Source organism: Sceloporus occidentalis, unplaced genomic scaffold (genome assembly GCF_023333645.1).
Source record: "Sceloporus occidentalis isolate IW3139 unplaced genomic scaffold, rSceOcc1.0.p SCAF_1, whole genome shotgun sequence".
In the NCBI taxonomy this organism is placed as follows: domain Eukaryota; kingdom Metazoa; phylum Chordata; class Lepidosauria; order Squamata; family Phrynosomatidae; genus Sceloporus; species Sceloporus occidentalis.
Window position 1 is genome coordinate 231159566 of NW_028316981.1, and position 20671 is coordinate 231180236.

General features: G+C 40.7%; 1 protein-coding gene across 11 annotated transcripts in view; it reads left to right on the top strand.

The window, feature by feature from the left end:
* PTPRD (protein tyrosine phosphatase receptor type D) overlaps window positions 1-20671 on the top strand; it is a 1452104-nt gene that overhangs the window by 914309 nt on the left and 517124 nt on the right. For all 11 annotated transcript variants that reach the window (XM_089489811.1, XM_089489739.1, XM_089489757.1 and 8 more), the window contains exon 8: window positions 10239-10278. The gene's annotated coding sequence lies outside the window, so the exon portion shown is untranslated. The remainder of the gene's footprint in view (window positions 1-10238; window positions 10279-20671) is intronic.

Consider the following 20671-nt stretch of genomic DNA (forward strand, 5'->3'; position numbering starts at 1 on the left):
ATGGCTCTGTTATCTTGTTTCTACAGAGCTCTTCTACTCACCCCCATATGATCATATAATAGGAATTCTATGGAGGCTCTCCCAATCCTGAGCAGCAAGAGAGGTCATAAATGGGAGCCACAGTTTCTGAACAACCAGGTGGAATTCAAGGTCCCAGATTTGGAGCCACAAGGTTTTGAGTGGACCCTTCTCCCCAGGGCACAGAAAGAGAACCTGCAGCCCTCCCAAATGTGGTTCCCATTAGGCCCAGACACCATAGCCAGTTATGAGGGATTATTATTATTTTATATTCATTTGTATCCCACCTTTCTGCCAATAATGGGACTCCAGGCAACACATTTTAAAAACAATACAGATGAAAAGCGATACAATATCATTAATAAAAGTATGAATATAATAGCTAATTAAAAAGCGAACAAACCATTTATAAAGTGAAAACATTAAACAACTAAAACACTAAAATTCATTAAACGACTATATGCAAACCTTTTAAAAAGCACCACACAGCATTAAAATCCCACCCCAATCAGTTTCTAAAAGCCTGACTGGGGCCATCATGGCCTCTCTAGGAAGTTGTTGAAGTTGTAGTTCAGAAACACTGGGAAAATATAGGTTCCTCAACTTACCTATAAACCTGGAGTTTTACTTATCCCTGATTCATCAAAGGGCCCCAATGTGGAACATGTTCTTCCCCTCCAAGGGATGAAGAGCTGTGGATCTCGCTTACAAAGTATGCCAGATAGAGGAGAGGCCTCAGATTACCAGACATGAAAGGGAAGAAGCTGCATCATTATATCTGAGCTTTGTCACTAGCATTGGCCTTCTGTATCTAGGGATACTACATGCATTGATTCAACCAACCTCAGCTTGTTTTTTTGGGGGGGAGGGGAATCCAAAAGGATTTTGTCATTTTATATAAGGGGCACTATTTTACTACACCATTGTATATAATGGAACTTGAGCATACATGGATTTTGGTATCTGGAGGGGTTCTTGGAACCAAATTGCAGTGGATACCGAGGGCCCACTGTACGTATCCTAAGATTTAAGTGTAATGAAATATCTTACTATCCTAATAGTGAGGATTGGTTTCCTCTCTATTACTGTATTTTCTGGCATATAAGACTACTTTTTAGCCCAGGAAAATCTTCTCAAAAGTTGGGGGTCGTCTTATATGCCGGGTGTTGTCTTATAGGGCAGGTGCTGAAACTTCCAAGCTGGACTAGAGAATCTGCGGTCACCGCATATGGTGGGGGGAGTTCAAAAACGGCTGCGGCCGCATCCCCACCATATGCGACGATTGTATGTAAGCAGCTACTGCTCTGACAGTCTTGGAGACAGGGAGGGCTGAGTAGGCAGGGAGAGCTGACCAATCCAAGCAGGCTTTGTATACAACAAGGTTTCCTGCTAAGTACCTGCATGTCATAAGCATTTGAATTAAAATTACCATATTGAAATCAAATCTGATGTTTTTTAAATTTTTATTTGGTGTGCGTTGGAAGAGGGGTAGTCTTATACGGCAAGTATATCCCAAACTCTATATTTTAACTGGAAAGGTTGGGGGTCGCCTTATACACCCAGTCATCTTATATGCTGGAAAATACAGTACATACTTTTGGGTGTGGTGTCTTGAGATGAAACACTAGGGGGGAGTATTGATTCCGCTGGATGCCTGAATATGCTCCAGCGTCTAAGCTGTGATGTGTCTTCCAGAGATTATCCAATACATGCTTCTTTGCAAGGATATGTATGTGTTCTGGATTCAGACAGTGATTGAGGATGGCTATCTGTCAGAGATGCTTTGTTTGTGTCTTCCTGCATGGCAGGGGGTTGTCCAGGATGGCTGTTCAGATTTCTTCAAACTCTATGATTCATTGCAATATATAATAAACACATGTTTTCACAAACCTTTTGTGGTCTAAATGAGAACTCCATTGAGTATTGTATGGCTGAATGTACTTTGCTGTGCATGTATATATATATATGTAGGTCTTTCTATGACTAAACAAGGGATTCAGCACCCACTTGCATCTGTAGTACTCCTTTGACAGTTTGGGGCACATGTTAATATTTTTAATTAGCCACTACTTTTTAAAATCTCTTTACAAACTGTGAATTTGCATGTGTTTTTCTAAAGCCACCAGCTAGAATAGTTAAAAAAAATGCAATTTTCTCTTTTTAAAAAAAGGAGATAAAAAATAATTGCGAGGAAAAAACTTGAAAGGTTGCATACACTAGGATTTTGCTTCTTTCACCTTTAAAGGAGAAAAAACAGATTAGAGGTGCTGGTTGCAATATGGTAGAATACATTAAGAAAAATAAATTTTATTTTCATTCTGGTTATTGTCAGCTGTCAGCATGACCCCTTTAAGGCATAAGCATAACAATCAAAAGTGGATTAGCTTTATAGTCTGTGTGCATAACTGGTTTCATCTCTCCTCAGTGAACAGATCTAAAGGGAGTTTGACTGCATTTTGATTGACAGAATCCCTAATAATTTTTCTTACCTAAGTCAATCAGCTGATTCAGAACACTTCTGCCCAGCCACAACATCTTGCAGTTTTCACAGCTTTGTGAACTTCTGCAACCCCCCCCCCCCCCAATAAACAGAAAACACTCTCCTGTCCAGAACATAAATAAAATTGTTTCCAGGACCCAACAGCTGGCACTTGCTGGTTGAAGAAATGAACAGGAAGACAATGTGTTCACAGGATTACAGAACAGACTGATGAGAGGGAGAATTTATGCAGAGTTTTATAAGCTTAGTGAGCCAGAAAATAGATTGGGGTGCACAGAGGAAATAATGTGTCAGTCAAGGCTAAGTTTGCAGATGTAAGCTTCCATGACAGGAGAGCAGCCGTCAGCTCTCCTCACCCTTGTAGCTTCGGCTCTTACCTCTGAGCTTGATGTGGAACCTGGACCAGGTGTTTTGGAGAGATCTAACTCTCCGGTGGCCTTTGCCATGTCCTCGGCAAGTACACAGCAGCCATGCGAGGAACTAGAAAGTGCAGGCAATAGCAGTGGGGTGCAGCCAAGGAGGATTCCAAAGGACAGATGTCTCCTGTCAGCAGCATGCACATTATTAGAGCTCTTTCGTCAGATGCCTGAGTTTAGGCTTTCTACAGTTGTACACCATCCTGTTAGGACAGCTCTTGCTAGTATAGGACTTGTACATTATTGAATCCCTTATCCTGTAATATTTGGATATGACTGCAGTGTTAGGAGCTTTTGCTGCATATCAGCAGAACACACATATAGGTAGCTCTTATGGAGATCACAGTCATATCAGGGCAGATTGCAGTGTTCTACACTATTACCTGAGAGGAAATCTCACTAAAATCAATGAGGCTTTCTGTGAGTAGACTTGTGTAAGGTTGTATGGTAATCTACACGGCAAATCAGGGCTGCGTGCTAGCATGCTTCCATTCTCTAATTTGATCTGTAGCAAGTAAATTTTTCTTCCTTCCTTCCTTTTCTATATGGTGACAAAGACAGACCAAAATGACAGCACAAAGACTTATTGGTAATACCATGCGAATTGCCCTGAAGGCAGTCACACTACCATTCTAATGACTACCTTTGGAAGACTGCCGGTTAGGATTGTGACACAGAGTAATTAAGGAGACTACTCAGTTGCATTCAAAGCCTCTTTTTCATTATTTCACTTGAAGCATATTTTAGTTCTGCCAGAGAGATTGTGTCTGAGAGAGTACAAGAAAAGGGAAGAAAGATTAAAGGAACCCAAGATATAATATAATGAGAATAGGTTTTTAAAAATCTTTGTCACATAAAAGGTTAATAAATCACTAAGGATGTTTTATCCACCCACGGAACTTCACAGATGCATCAGAAACCTAATTTAGATGCAGGCAAAGGAATGGGATCCTCCATAATAATAATAATTAATAATTTGTTTTATTTATATACCGCTATTCCAAAGATCATAGCGGTGAACAGCAAGTAAGCTTATTAGCAAGTAAGCTAATTTGCCCCCAACAGTCTGGGTACTCATCTTAGCGACCTCGGAAGGATGCAAGCCTGAGTCGAGCTTGGGCCCTTTGCTGGTCTTGAACTCGCAACCTTGTGGTTGTGAGTGAATGGCTGCAGTACAGGCATTTAACCACTGCGCCACCAGTGGTTAAATGATAATGATGTATCGTTTAAAGGTATGATTATCCAATAACTGTTATGATCATGAACATAGCAAAAAAATGAGTGAAATGTGCTCAGCAACAATTCTCTGTGCTGAAATTGTGAATTTCTAGACCTCTGTCCAGGAGTTCACTTCCCTTTAACAGGTACCTACCAGAAAAAAAGTCTGCAGTTCAGTCTTTCCACATGGGAGAAAAAGTTGCCCATGGAAGTTCCTTCATCACTATCTTGCTGTGCTTTCAAGTCATTTCTGATTTATGACACCCCCATGGCTCCCTATCACAAGGTTCTCTTGGCAAGATTTCTTCAGAGGGGGTTTGCCATTAGCTTCCTGTGAGGCTCAGAGAGAGTGACTTGCCCAAGGTCACCCAGTGGGTTTCCATGGCCAAGCAGGGATTCAAACCCAGTCTCCAGAGTTGTAGTTCAATGTGCAAGCCACAACACCACACTGATTGTCTAATGAGTACAATAGTTGATGTTCTTCAGGGTGTGGTAGTCACAGATACCCTATAGCCACTCATAAGTTTTCTTTCTATTCATGTACTTAATCTTTATCTTAAAGTCAGCTAAACTGGTGGCCATTACCACATTTTCTTGGTAAATTCCTTTGATTTTTCTGTAGCCAGGTTTATTTTTTGGCCACAGTTTCCAGTATTATTAGAGGAAATAAAATTATCTCTGCCCACTATCTCCACACTCCACTTAATTTTATTGGACACCTTTCATTAGTCATCTTTACTCACTTTCCCCCCTAAATGCTCCAGTTTTTTTAAATGGGGCTGTCCTGACTTACCGGGGCTGGCCTGGTTGCTGCTGGTGGGGAGTCACTTCTGCCAGGGCCTGGTAGGCCCACTCGGACTACCAGCATGCCTTGCTGGGGCCAGACGGGCCTGCCATTGGCCGTTATTGGAGAAATGACTGCCTGAGTCTCCCGGGCACAGTTCAGGGGGCCGGGTAGGTGGTGCCTCCTCCTTTTCCCGGCCCCTGACTAGTAGTTAGGCCTATATAAGGCCATGTGGTGTCCTGCGGGGGGCATATCAATTCAACATCTCCCAGTGACTAGGGGCTCAACTGTGAACATGCGATTGACTGGTTGCATGTCTTGAGAGGGCATTTTCATTGCCCTTATGTCATCCCCAACCTTGGCTGTAGCCAAGCAATTCGGTTCATCGACCAACCAGGGATTGATTGATGACAGATCCGGACCGTATGCTTTGGGGCCAACCCTACCCCTGTTCTGTTTGGTTGAATAAAGTTGTGGCCTTTCCTGCACCCTTTTGTTTTGGTTTTCATTGGTGACTTCCCACCACAGAAACTATTTTTATTAGAATCATAGTGTTAGAAGAGGCCTCAACACCATCAAGTCCAACCCCCTGCCATGAAGGAACACAGACTCAAAGCACCTCCAACAGATGGCCATCCAGCCTATGTTTAAAAACCTCCCAAGAAGGAGACTCCACCACACTCCAAGGCAGCATATTCCACTGTTGAATAGCTCTTTCAGCCGGGAAGTTCTTCTTAATAGTTTTTTATGGGATTTTCAGGCTATGAGGCCATGTTCTAGATGAGGTTTTTTTTCCTGATGTTTCGTCAGAAGCTGCAGCTGGCATCTTCAGAGATTTACATGTTTACATGGAATCTCCTTTCCTGTAGTTTGAATCAATTGCACCAGGTCCTGTTCTCAGGAGCTGCACAAAACAACCTGCTCCATCTTCATTATAACATCCTTTCAAATATTAAAACAGTGTTGCTTCTTACTCTTCTCTTCTCCAGGCTAAACATACCCAGCTCCCTAAGTCACTCCTCAAAGTGCATGGTTTCCAGACCTTTCACCATTAAGGTTGCCCTACTCTGTACATGGTCCTGCTTGTCAACATCCTTTTTAAATTGTGGTGCCCAGAATTGAACACAATATTCAAGGTGAGATGTGACCAAAACAGAATCAAGTGGTACTATTACTTCCCTTGATCTGGACATTTGATGCAGTCTAAAATCACAATGGCTTTTATAGCTGCTGCATCACATTGCTGACATGTTCAATTTGTCATCTATTGGATCTACTCCTAGATCCCTCTCACATGTACTTTTGTCAAGTCAGGTCCCCCCCCTCCCAAATCCTATATCTGTCCATTTAGTGTTTTCTCCCTTAATTTAATACCTTACATTTCTCCCTGTTGAAATTCATTTTGTTAGTTTTGGCCCACTTTCTAATCTGTTAAGGTCATTTTGAATTTTGATCCTTTCCTCTAAGGTATTAGCTACTCTTCCTAATTTGCTGTTATCTGCAAATTTCATAAGCATGCCCTCTATTCTTTCATCCAAATCATTGATGACTATGTTGAATAGCACTGGACCCAGGACAGAATTCTGTGGCAACCCACTGGTCACTTCCAGGATGAAGAGGAGCCATAGGTTCAGCCAGTCAACCAAGTACAGATACACCTGATAGTAGCATTGTCTGGCCCACATTTTCCTAGCTTGTTTGCAATGTCATGGGGAACCTTGCCAAAGGTCATACTGAAATCAAGATATGCTACATCCATAGCATTCCTTTTATCTACGAAGCTGGTAATTTTATCAACAAAATTAAACAAAACAAAACAGAGAGAGAGGGAGAGAGAGGGAGAGAGAAAATATTAATTTGGTATGACTTGTTTTAGCATTAGAAACATTATCTTTATGTTTTAATCATTTGGGATGTACTTACCTCCAATTTCTGTGGCTGCACCAGAAATTTCAGTAAAGTCATTATGATACTGGCAGTTTTATTTTCAGTCCTTTTTCTGATTATGCCTAATAGCAATATCACCTTCTCCACAGCCACACATTGGGTCATTTGACTTTTCCAAGTGTTACTTGATTTAGTATCACATTAGACCCCATAAATGTGAAGGTGTAGTTTTGTTATCGTTTTGAATCAGTGTGCATCACTATACTCACATGTTGTTGTTAACTGTCTGTGAGTCGGCCCTGACTCGTGGCAACCCTGTAGATGAGACATCTTAAAGACCCCCTATCCTCCACTGCTCTACTTAGCTCCTGCAGTTTCAGGTCTGTAGCATCCCTGATTGATTCTATCCATCTATCATGCAGTCTTCTCCTCTTCCTACTGCCTTCTCCTTCCCTAGCATTATCATCTTTTCCAAAAATTCTCAGGATGTGACCAAAATATGGCCAAAGTTTTCTCTATTGTTCATCCTAGGTGCTAAAATTAAACATATCTCCACAATTTCCTTTCTCATAACATGTGACTCTGTCCCCTAAACACAGCCTAATATAATCTTCCTCCTCTCCTCTCACCACCAACTGATTAGATACAATTAAGGCCCTCTACTATAAAGCTGAACTTCTTGGTAGAAATACTGCAAGATATTCTCCTTAACCACATGTTCAGCAGTAAAGCCAACCTAAATTCTCAAGCACATGCAGAGAGTTCAGCGAGGAGTAAGGTCAGTGAAAGCCACAAATTAAGGGCTGTCTAACAAGCCAAGCCATAGTTTGTGGACTCATGCTGTCACCTTCCTATTTGATCTTCCAAAGTAAATTATATGGATTCACCTTTTCTGAAGCTTAACATGTTTGTTTAATGTTCTCTTCATTTCTGAGTTAGAAATGGACATTGGTTTTTGTGGCTGGGCAACTGATAGAAAAAGGAATAAATGGCCAATCATTTTATGTAGATGGTGCAAAAAGCAAGAGCAGGAATGTTCCAGTCACTTTGCTGTTGCTAGAATGCAGTTGAAGTGGGAGGCCTGAGTTTTCTAGATGTTTTCTTTAGCAGTCTGCTACTATTGTCATCCTAGTGGATGGATGGATGGATGGATGGATGGATGGATGGATGGATGGATGGATTGACTGACAGGTCAATACAAACCATTCATACCCAGCAACTGTCTCAGTCCATGTGAATAACGTATAGACATCTACATTCCAGGTTTTTTCTATGTTGCAGTAACATCATAATAAATAGAATATTATACTATGAAAACCTTAGCTAAAACATGTGTGAGCTTTTCAAAAAGCATGTTTACTTATGAACAGACTAATTTATTCCCTTGCAACTTTGAATGCAAACGTAGTCAATTTATTTCCAAGTGTAAAATTATCTTCCTGGGGAACTGGGTGGATTTCTTTGTTATGATTGCTTTCTCTATCTGTACTATAGTTTGGAACAGAAGACAGACCACAGTATTTCTGAATAATAGTTTAAATAGAAACTGAGTTGAGGAAAACATGAAGTTGTGCTGTTCAGCCAAATCAGCTTATCATGTGTACACACAATTCCTCAGTAATCTTAGTAAGCATGCTGTAATACACTGAAAAAAGGGAGATTGATGATGGCGATGAGTCTTTAGGCACCGGTTGGCTCCATTGTCACAGAGGACATGTCAAGGCAAACAGAGGTTCTGTTCTTATCCTAAGTCCTTCTCGAACTACAGTTATACTACTATGATTTCACATTGACTACCATGGCCACATCGTATGGAATCCTGTAGTTTGTAGTTCGGTGAGGCACTAGAGCTCTCTAGCAGAGATGTCCAAATGTTTCTCCCTAAACTGCAAATCCTAGGATGTCATACATTGGAATCATGGCAATTAAGTGGAATCATGGCCATACGATTGGGGAGTGTGAAAAGGCATCTAGATAGCATTCATGGGTCTAATGAGACCACAATTCCTTTCAGCTTTGACCACTGGCCAGGCTGGGTGGATATGGAGGGCAATTTTAATCCAGTCTGTGGAAGGGTCTGACATAGGGAAATAAAAGTTGCCGGCACAATGGATGCAAGCTCCAGGAAAAGAGATTCCACGTCAACATTAGGAGGAACCTCCTGACAGTAAGGGCTGTTCGACAGTGGAACAAACTCCCTCGGAGTGTGGTGGAGTCTCCTTCCTTGGAGGTCTTTAAACAGAGGCTGGATGGCCATCTGTTGGGGATGCTTTGATTGTGATTTCCTGCATGGCAGGGGGTTGGACTGGATGGCCCTTGCGGTCTCTTCCAACTCTACGATTCTATGATTCTATGATCTAAGGGTGAATCTACACTATAGAAATAATGCCATTTGACACCAGTTAAAGTGCTACAATGTCATCCTATGGAATACTAGGATTTATAGTTTTACATGGTCTTTCACCACCTCTGCCAAAGTGTGCTGGTGCCTCACAAAATTACAAATCCCAGTAGTCTATAGAATGGAGCCATGACAGTTAAAATGGTGTCAAACTGCATTACAGTCAGCCATCCATAGCCACAGATTCAGCCATGCACAACTTAAAAATGTCTTTAAAATATATACATTCTAAAAATCCAACCTTGACTTTATATAAGGGGCACCATTTTACTATGCCATGGTATATAATGGGACTTAAGCATCCACTCTTTTTGGTATCCAAGAGGAGGTCCTAGAATCAAATTTCAGTGGATACCAAGGGTGCACAGTATTTCTAAGGCTGGGAAGGAAGTAGACAGGTGCTCTACATTTCTGAGCCAACAAAATGCATGGTTGGAATTTGAAATTAATGGTTTGGGAAGCATATCTCTAGTAACTATGGCTGTATCTCCAAAAGAAGCCAAAATCACATGCCATTGCTTGTAAAAGCAACATCTCCAGACACTTTTTAAAAACTAGTAATCATTTGGCCTACAGCACCAGTAAACAGAAAGCACTGTACCAACAATATCTCTTACACACCCACACACATGATAATAGGATATTACATTGACTCACCAATTCTAAAGAAATTACTTTTATGCTTTCTTTCATGCATCAGAATTACAAAAAAAAAACCCAAAAACAACTAAAACAAAAAACCAAAATAAATAACATCACTCATAGGATTGTATAATTCAGAAATGAAGAGAAAGAAATGAATGGGGAATAGGCTTTTCCTCACAATAAACTGAACACTACACCAGTTTACATCTATTGCTGTCATACTTAGAATATAATTCTATCATGTATGTGGGATTTCATTGAGTATTTTTTAAGAAACAACTTGTTTTGATATTGGAAGAATGGAAATGCATACGGCTGCTGATTTTATTTTAACTTTTCCCCCTCTCTCCCTGTTTGTTTGTTTTTTAGGTGAGAGGTCTGGGCAACAGCAAAACATAAGAACACTAAAGTAAGAATTTACATTTGCTTTATTTCTTGGTACTGAAGAATAGCTTGCTAGCTAGATATATACAGTATGCTTAACATTTTATTTCAAAGTGCAGCTTATCAGACAAGCAATAAATAGAATAGAAATCTTGCTGTTTGTCAAGCTGAATTAGGAAGAAACCATGTTGTATAATATTTTCTGGCTTTTATTTTCTCTTCATGTTATATCTGGACCAAGGGATGTAGAATGGCAGGACACTTTATTGGCTCCAAGAAAGATATGTTTTGTTTGCCACATGTTGCTAAATCTTAACTTGTAAAATCTTTGGTACTTCAGTCATATATTTCTAAACTTTAATGCATGGTCATGTGGTTATGCTGATGGGCATCATTTTTGATGAACTGGAAAGGACGTATGAAATTTTGTAGCTTCAAAACTATATAGATCAATTTTCACTGAATAATAATTGCAAATATTATTTGTATTGGCAGGTGGGTGTGTTTTCTTCTTGCTTTGTGTAGAACAGAATCTTCTTCATCTACAAGGGGATGTACAAACTAGACATTTATTGCTATCAGAAATACTTTGCAGATCATCTAGTGCTGAAACACTGAGCACCTCTGTAGAGGAGCAGAAACCATGCAGAAAAACCTATTTTAAATTTTCTGAACCTTCAGAACATAAACCAGCAGTATACCATGACCAAATGTGTAGGAGCCAATTTTGCCTTATTGCTAAACCATAAATGGGTCAAAAAAATAAAACTCAAACTGTTTTCATTGCCATGATGGGGGGGGGGGGGGGCAATCTATCACTCCTGAAGTAGCAATTAACCCATTTGGGTTCAACCCTCTTTCCTCAGTGTTTATGGGGAGGATGTGACTTTGAGGAGGCTGACCAAGATCTGTGAATTTAGGTTCCCCTAGGGGACATGCAGCCACCTGGCATATACAGAATGCATCAGCACCAGCCATTATGTGTACCCCATGAAAAACATGTTTCATGGCCATGTATATACAGTCTACAGCCATATATACATAGCAAGGGATGTACAGACATCCAAGTGAATGTGCATAGATCAGGTAGTGGAGCTTGCCATTGTGACCATGAGACCATTTTAGCATACCTAATGATAATATATTGGTAGGGATAGTTGATTTATTCAGTATCATCACTGTGCTTGGTACTTAAGGACAAAAGGCAGAAACAAGAGTAAGTGAAGCTACACAGCTTTGCTTTATGTAGTTAGTTTTGGTAGGAGATGAAAACTCAGTGATAGTAGGTGTTGACAATGGATCTGGGAAATAACATTTGATTAGAGACTAGTAACCTGTGGCCCTCTAGATACTGTTTGATTGCAATAAATATCCATATTAAAATCAGTGCTTGTACACCTGGTACTTAATTATTTGGAGCAGTGGTTTCCAAACTTTGGTCATCCAGGTGTTTTGGATTTCAGTAGCCAAAAGCTCAGCCAACTTGACCAAATGTCAAGAATTCTGGGAGCTGAAGTTCAAATTCTTATAGTTCTTGAAGCCCAAAGTTTGGAAACCACTGATTTAAAGTGAGAGTTGAACAGTGGTGTGGCTAGATTTGCAGATGACAACATAGGGAAAAAAAGATTTACAGGAGTACCAAGTGAGCTAAAAGAGGAAAATGACAAATGCAATTCAATGTATATGAGTATAAAGGGAGGCACATAAAGAAAAAAAATCTTCTGAATTGACATTTCCACCTGATGAGCTGACTATGAGTGAATATTTTGAAAAGGATGGCAACCTATAGTTGCAAGAAAGGCACAGGAAAAATAAAGATCTCTGGATTAACAGATAAGTAATTTACCAGTGATTTTAGCAGACACTTTCAGAGAGTGGGACTCAACGATGTTCACTAAAACGTCATCATCCAGGCTCCCGAGATACTTATATAATGGTCTTTGCCAGAATGTACACACTATCAATACCATCCTTACCTTCACTTGAGAAGAGGCAGTAGGGATGTTGATCTTAGAAGACATGCCAAAATACATCGTTCAGCCATGTGAAAACTTTATATGTTCAAAATATGCAGCCTTTCAGTGAAGAAGGAAGAGGGCCACCGAGTGAGAAAGATTCAATATGTGAGGAGCAGGAAGCATAGAAATCAGAAGGGATTATGAACAACCATGAATAGAAAATATTAGAGAAGGAGCTTGGATCATATGCATCAGGAAACTTATTTCTTGATTTTTTTAATATTTACTATGGCAGGCGGCAAACAGTTACATACTTCCAGGTAATTATCAAAGACAAGTGCATATAGAATGAAACACATAAGCCATACCTAGTTTATAAAGTGGTTCTACCTCTGTGTTTATCAAGAAGTCCCAATTCCTTGAAATATCTGTGTAGTTAAAAATGTTCAATTTGTAAACCAAATATTGATATTAAAACCCAAACTATTTTTAACTTTTAAAATAGCTGGCTAATGATGATGGAATCGGCATTCCCACTTTCAGCCATTCACAGTTAGTATCAATAGAGTTTGAGCGTAACAGAAAGAGATTTAAAATTTCTTCAATAATATGAGTGGACAAAGTGATTCTGATAGAGTTAAATGGCAGTTGTCTGTGACAGATCTTCCACCACTGTCCACCACCACCACCCACTACTGCTGCTGTCCAGTAGATGATTGGCACATTTCTGGCTCCTCAGCAAAAGCCTCTCAGACATGAGACCCCTACTAGCACCATTGCTGTCAACAGCATAGCCTCTTGTCTCACAGGTGCACACTATCATATCATCATAGAAAAGTAATGCCAAGATATGGATATCTTTCTGCCTTCAGTGTTATAAAACATACCCCTATATTTATCTTACTTTCCAGTTTCAAGTTGGTAACAAATACCAAAGACAAATATCAGAAAATAGTTAAGACCATATTTAAGGTAGGTTGTAATTGCTTGGCATCATACAATTTGCCAGGTGGGTGGGACAGCATGCTTTTAACTAATAAGGAACAAGGTGAGACTCCACACTTTTCTAATAAGGGAAATAGATGTGTGGAAAAAATCAGGACCGTAAGTTTATATATCTGAAATATGTAGTTTAGGTCTAAAGTCCAGTACAGTCTTGCTCCTGGTGATAGCAAAACTATCAAGCTATTACAACATATTTGGTAACAAGTCAGCAACCTCCAGTGCATTTTTCAAATGAGACGATGTCTTAAAATTCTTTGTTCTCCCTTTCCTAGAAGGACTACTTTTTCAAGCAGACATAAGAATTTGCTTATTTAAAGTATTGTGTACATTATGCTTCTCCCCGACCATTTGGGCTGGGGAGGAGATTTTGCTGGCCTCTCATTAGAGACCAGCATGTTAAAGGAAAACAGCATGCTCTGCTGGCTGTTGGGAGAGGAGGGGGCGGGGTTTAGCTTGCTTGGGGCTTCCCTGCCCAAACTCCTCTCACTTGGCTTCAAACGCTGGCCCACCCTCCCACCTCGACATCAGTGTGAAAATTAATTCTGGTCGCCTCGGGGCCGGGTAGGAATTTTCTCCCCTTTCCAAGGGTTTTTTCGCCTACCCCACACTGTTGGTTGAGGACTTTGACAATTGGCATGGGTGTGGTCATAAATAGGTTCCACGCATAGGCGGGGGGAGATAGATGTTTCGGTGAACACCTCGGCACCCTCCTAAAGGGTGAAGCTAGGTCTCTGGAAATCACGTTTAGGTCTTGCGAGTAAACGTGAAGGGAAAGAGACTTGCCTTGAGGCTGTCTTGAGATTTAAACTCTCACTTAAGTCTGGCGAGTTAAGTGGGGGAGTCTTGGGTTGGCCTTCCGGATGCCGGCCGGGGAGCAACCCAAAGTATGGATTGCCCTTGGGGCACAGGTGTTTTCGCCCTTTGGAAGCTGGGGAATTGGTCTTGGAGCAGACCATCTGCCAGCTGTTCCTACACAAGGTTCTCCCCCCTGGTTTTTTGCAGTTCTCGAAGAAATAAGTTTAAATAAGTTGAGTTTAATAAAGTTGCCCATTTTATAACCCAGTTCTCTGTGTCTGGTCTCATTATTAATGAGTTGGTCAGCAATTAGTTAGGAAAGGAGGTGTTGACTATGGAGAGGAAAGGATACTGAAATAATGAAAATAATGAATGGTTGGGTAATGTGTTTGCTGGAGTTGTACCTTTAAATTGTGGAAGCTTTGTAAATGCAAGTTTGCAACTAATAGCTCAAATTATAAAATTCTTTAGAGTTTCTTTCAAAATTACTTAGCTAAAGAAGTGAGGCAGGTGTTTTCTCCAGATGGCATGGTCTAACTGTATACAGTCTTAACAAGTGGACTGCTCTTTTGATACTTTTTCCCTTCTTCCTTGCTGTCTTCAATGAGGAATAAATTTTATAATTCAGTAAAAAAGAACTGCTCCAGGACTGGTTTAGCTACTAAAAGTCTTAGTTAAATATGTAAGTTAGCTCTGGATGCTCCATAAGTAAAATGTTTTCATTTTTTTCTGCCATGCAAATGAATTACTATTTTATGCAGTGGGCAGGTATTCACCCTCACTGTGGCAGTAATGACGTCATTTCCAAAATTGAATCCTCATGAAAGCTGACAAGGTTATAAAAACCATCAGTTATATAATAAGCTTCTCACTTTCCCTCTTACAACTGCAAAAAGAATTCTCTCTCTCTCTCTCTCTCTCTCTCTCTCTCTGGCTGAGGTAGTTTCCTGAGCCACAGGGGAATGCTAAGGCTGCCTGTGATGTATTTCGTTTTTTTGTAAAGATTTAAATCTTCAGATTTTGTCAAGGAAACAGATAAATCAGAAATGCCTAACCATGGGGAGTGTGGATTCTATTCACGTTAAGATACAAAGGGAGCACAGGAGAGGCCTTTTTGTTTTCTTGACAAATCCACAATGTCTAATTACTGACTTATCATTCTATGAAAGCAAATGGGAGGATTTTAAACACAACAGTCTGAGGGATAGGTATCAATGGAGGAGAAGCAGCACAAATAACACATCAGATAGATAGGCTCACATTAACAAAGGTGTGCTTTCTGCAGCTTGAAAAGCACCATGTAGGCTTACAGTATATAACAAAAAACACTTTGTGTCTCTACAGTCATTTTATAATACCAGAGAAATGAGAAGAGAGATCCAGGATGACTTTGAAATGCTGCATATTAGTTAATTTTCTACAGATCTACTGAACACTATGCTTCTCAGCTTTGAAACCAATTCGGATGATAAATCTGTCCTCTATCTGGCCCATATGGCTCAAGAGCAGCAAGAATCCTATGATAGATTTGCATTATTGTTGTGTTATTGTGGTGTGCCTTCACATCATTTCTGACTTATGGTGACACTAAGGCAAACCTATCACGGGGATTTCTTGGCAGGATTTGTTCAGAGGAGATTTGCCCTTGCCTTCCCCTGAGGCTGAGATCCTGTGACTTGCCCAAGATCACCCAGTGGATTTCATGGCTGAGCAGGGAACTGAATCCTGGTCTCCAGAATCATAGTCCAACTACTATGTCACATTAGATCTCAACAGATTTGCCATAGAGTCACCATAAGACAGAAACAATGTGAAGGCAAAAACAACCTTAGACACTATTGCCATGATCATAACTTCACCTCAAACTTGCTTCCCACCAGCTGCATGGGGAGAAGGAGGTTCATTTGGCCAGCATTCAAAGCAGGATGGAATGGCATTTTCATCAGGTGAGAGGGCAAGCCAGGAAACATTACAGTGGAGCCTTGCCTTATGCAGGGGATCCATTCTGGACCCCCACGTAAGGCAAATAATGCATATGCCCGAGCCCCATGAAGCATACTGGGGCTCATGCTCACGGTGGGGCGGTGCACGCACCATTCATTTAATAGATGCATGGCTTCCACGTAAACTAGAAGCCACATATGCACCTGCATATGGAGCGGGAACACTGTGCTTAAATTTACCAAGTATGAAAAGGGATTTTGTAGCACCTTTGAGACTAACTGTGTGAAAGAGATTGTACCACAGTTGTGCACTGTTAGTCTACAAGTTTCTATAAGACCCTTTTGCATACAGGGCCCCACTGAGGTTTGGCTCCAGGACTCCCTATGTGTATGAAAATCAATGGATGCTGAAGTCCCGTTGTATACAGTAAAATGTTGCCCCTTATATAAAATGGTAAAATCAAGGTTTCCTTTTGAGGAATTTATATTTTTTTAGAAATTTTTTAAGCTGTGGATGGTTGAATCCAATGATACAGATTCTGTTGAAGGGGCCAACTGTACTGATATTCAAGATTAACCTGACCATGTCTCCTAATTATACTAAGTAGTGTATTGGTTTGTGCATTGGATTATGGAGGTTATCATACGGGAGGGACAGAGTTCTTCTGCTGGCCTTCTCCCGTCTTTAAACTTGGCTAATTGCATGATCGGGAATCACAACCTCACAGCCTTCTGCCATCTTTCTCCCATGGGTAAAGTGTCAGGGAGCCATCTCCGCATACTTCTCCCATGGGTAAAGTGTCATGGATCCGTTATTTGGTATTAATGGGTTAATACCAAATGATGGCTCCATGATACTTTACCCACAGGAGAAGGACAGTAGAAGCACGTTGGGGTGTGATAATCTTCGGCCCCTGGTCGCACAATTAGCCAAATTTAAGGATGGGAGAAGGACAACAGAAGGATGCTGTTCCTCCTGTGTGATAATATCATATGACTCTGGAGACAGGATCTGAATCCTGGCTTGACCATGAAAATCCACTGGGTGACCTTGGATAGGTCACACACTTTCAGACTCAAAGGCTGACAGTGGCAAACTCCCTCTGAAGCAACCTACCAAGAAAGCCACATGATAGAGTCAGCTTAGGTTCACCATAAATTGGAAATGACTTGAAGGCACACAGCAACAACAAGAAGAAAAGTATCTGATAGAGAATACAGTTCCACTAAACTTTATGCATCTGGGCTGTATTCAAAAGATGGATGTCTGCAGATATTGAGGTATATGGAAATGGGTTGAAAGACAGGTAGGAATCTTGCTCTTTTTAATGTGTATAAGATTGGCCTCAGTCTCTAGTCAATCTTTCTGTGTCTGTCTATTTCACACATATAAATACAAGCACACAGGCATGCTCATCCAAACTAGACATACAGGCCCGTTACACACGGGAACCCTAGGATGGACTCAGTCCGTGCTAGCGTTAGAAAGGGGTGTCTCTTCCAGACGCCCCTAACCCTACCACGGACTGAGTCTGTAACAAATGGCGGCGGCCACTCCACACGGCCACCGCCATCTTGACGTAGCGGATGCTCTGAGTCTGCACGTCGTGCCCCGGACATGATGCCGCAAGTGCATGACTAGCACCTCACGGCGTCTCTTCCGGGGGCCAGGAAGGAGTGCGATTTTTGCGCTCCTTCTCTGCAGTGTCCGGGAACCACGCCGTTTGGCTGCTGCAGTTCCCGGATGCTGCAACCGGCGGCGGTGGCAGACCGCCGCTTCTCGGCGGTCTGTAACGGGCCATATATTAGCACTTAGTGATCCTTTTCATACTTGCCTGTAGTCTGATTAACCAGCAAGGACGTCTTCACAGAACATTTTGAATGCATAGTTCAAAAACACCAATGCAGGTTTTTGCAAAACAGTATGTCTCTTTTCAAATCTTTAATAATAATAATAATTTAATATAGTTTATTTATACCTCCTGCCTCTCCCACAGATCTTTAGACAAATTCAACAAAAATATATAGTGAAATCATGGCAGGTTTGGCATACATCCTCATCCAAACTAGACATGCACACATGTGACCCATATATATATACATATAACATCCAGTTAGGATGTATAAGTGCAAACACATTACAATGTGCACAACTTGGTATATAATAATAATAATAATAATAATAATAATAATAATACGTTTATTTATATCCTACTTTTCCAATTTTGATCAAAGCAGCATACAGGTTTAAGTAAAAATACATCAAGGTAAAAAAAGTTCAAACAGTATCTAAAAACAGTCACAATAATGGTAAAAACAACAGGTTCAGCTGAATGGGGGAATCCATAAACATCACAAGGTTGTCAAACCGAGGGGGTAAAACATGAAGGAACATCTCATGGGGGAAAGGCTTGAGAAAAGAAGAAGGTCTTAAGGTTCTTAAAGATCTCTAAAGATGTGGTGGAACTGAGCTCATCTGGAAGATTATTCCATAATCTTGGGGCCAAGATGGAAAAGGCCCGTTGCGAGATCCTTGCATAACTTGCAATTGGGACCTCTAGCAGATTCTTCCCTGCTGACCTGAGTGTGTGGGGCGGATTATATGGGGAGAGGCAGTCCTCCAAGTACATATATATATGTATATATGGCAAGAGGATATTTATTTTTGGTATCAGTCTATATATTGTAGGGAGTTTGCTAGAATCCCCAGGCTGGTGGATGCTGAGATATGGACTTCTGAAATTCAAATCTCTGGGGGTGGGTGGGGAGTAGACAGGTGTGCATGTGTGTAAATGTTCTTGTGTATGCCCCCCCCCCACACACACACACACATATTATTGTAAATGTGACTACATATAGCAATCTTGAGCTCACTTAGAATTCAGTATACAGACTTGACTGAATATGTGTATAGGCCTCTGCACCATCCATCAGTAAACTAATTTTAACTTAATATTATAATTAAATTGTTATTAAGAACACAATTTATAGAAAAGAATTTGGTTTCAAGGTGACATTGTCCTACCAATTTGTGTCATATGTTAACAGAATAAACAAAATAAGTGACGGTTTTTTTTCTAAAATAAAAAGTTAAGAATTTAATGGAAGGCCACTGTACACAGCTATTTTTGGAAATATACATTCAAGGGCTTTGTTTGAGTGAACTGCTTTAAAAGCCTGCTGCCCGAGATGGCCTCAGCTAGAGTGAATTTCTTTGACGTTTTGGACCTTGATGAGACATTTGCCCTTTTTGGTGTTAAAAAGGCCATTTTCTTGAGAAAGGTTAAGAGGCATCCTAAGAGTTCACCAGAAGACTTTATAATAATTAGTAATGATGTTGTACCAAACACAAGCAAAGCTAAATGCCGGGAATTTTTTGACTTTCACAGTACAAAGGTTCACTGGTATGCCATCAGCAGCTTTCTGCTGCTGCTTCTTTTCCATAAAAGCATGTTTTTGTGGATTGTATTTCAAATGTAAGATGTATACCATAATTGTAAGTGCTGGACAATAAATGCCCTCTCTACTTTTGCATGCCACAGATTTCATTCTTGAAGGATATAATAAGTAATTTTAGCAATTTTCTTTCTACTGCATGAAAGTCTTGGAAAGCCCGCAGTTTTAAAAGACTAGACACAGTTGGGAATCTACTCTGCACAAAAATTTCATGTGGTGGTTTTATTCAGAAAACAGCATTTTCTGTGCAGAATATTATTTTAACTTCAGAAAATGCTATTTGGTGCCCCAGAGAGGCTGTCTGCTGTACAAGAAATATGCAGTTTTTGTACAGAAGAAATCCCAAACTGCAAATATTCTTGTCAGTTAAGAATTTTCATCATCAGAATTTCCCAACAGTTGAGAAATATGCGTTTCAACCATTTTTTAAAAAATATTCTTTCTGTGCCTACACAGATCTAGGAGGGCATTATTCAATACCATTTGGGCAATACAGTGAAGGTTTTTTTTCCCCCTTCAAAAAAAATGGAGGGCATGCTAACCAGTAAGGCAATGCCTATGATGTAAAACAGTTGTTACAGAAGTTTTCCCCAACAATGTTAGCCTCAATTTAATGCTCTCACACTCTTAGGCCCAATACATACGGGCCCTTTGCAATGCCCTCATCACGTGCTAGGGTTGCCTGGGGGCAGAGTGCCCACACGCCCTGCAACCCTAACACATGACGAGGGCATAACAATGGCAGCGCCCTGTTTACATAGGCACCGCCATTGTTACCTAAGCGCCATGCAATGTCCACATGGTGCCACGCCGCAGTCACACAATCAGTGGCGCACTCATTATGCTGCTGCAGCTTTAGAAGAACCCGCTTTTTGCAGGTTCTTTTTCTGCCAGCAGGAAGCCACACAATTTGGCATCTGTGGCTTCCCTCTGGCGGAAAAACAGGCGCTGGGAGTCCACCCTTTTGGGGCGGTCTGTCCCACACCTTAGTAATGGTGCATTCAAGGGCATGACTTTATATTAGATATCTACTCCCACTCTGCAAAGTGACCATGAGCTCCATGCTAGGTTTGCTATGACTGAAGTAACACACATGGGGCAAGGAGATCTGTAAGTTGGTTAATTCCAGAGCCCAAAAGTTCAAGTCTATATATGTATACTGGAACTGTGTTCACTGGGTTTTATTACATAAATATAGGACCGCTGCCTATGGCACTGGTGCCTATTAATTGTATCATTGACTATTGACTATTGCCAAATG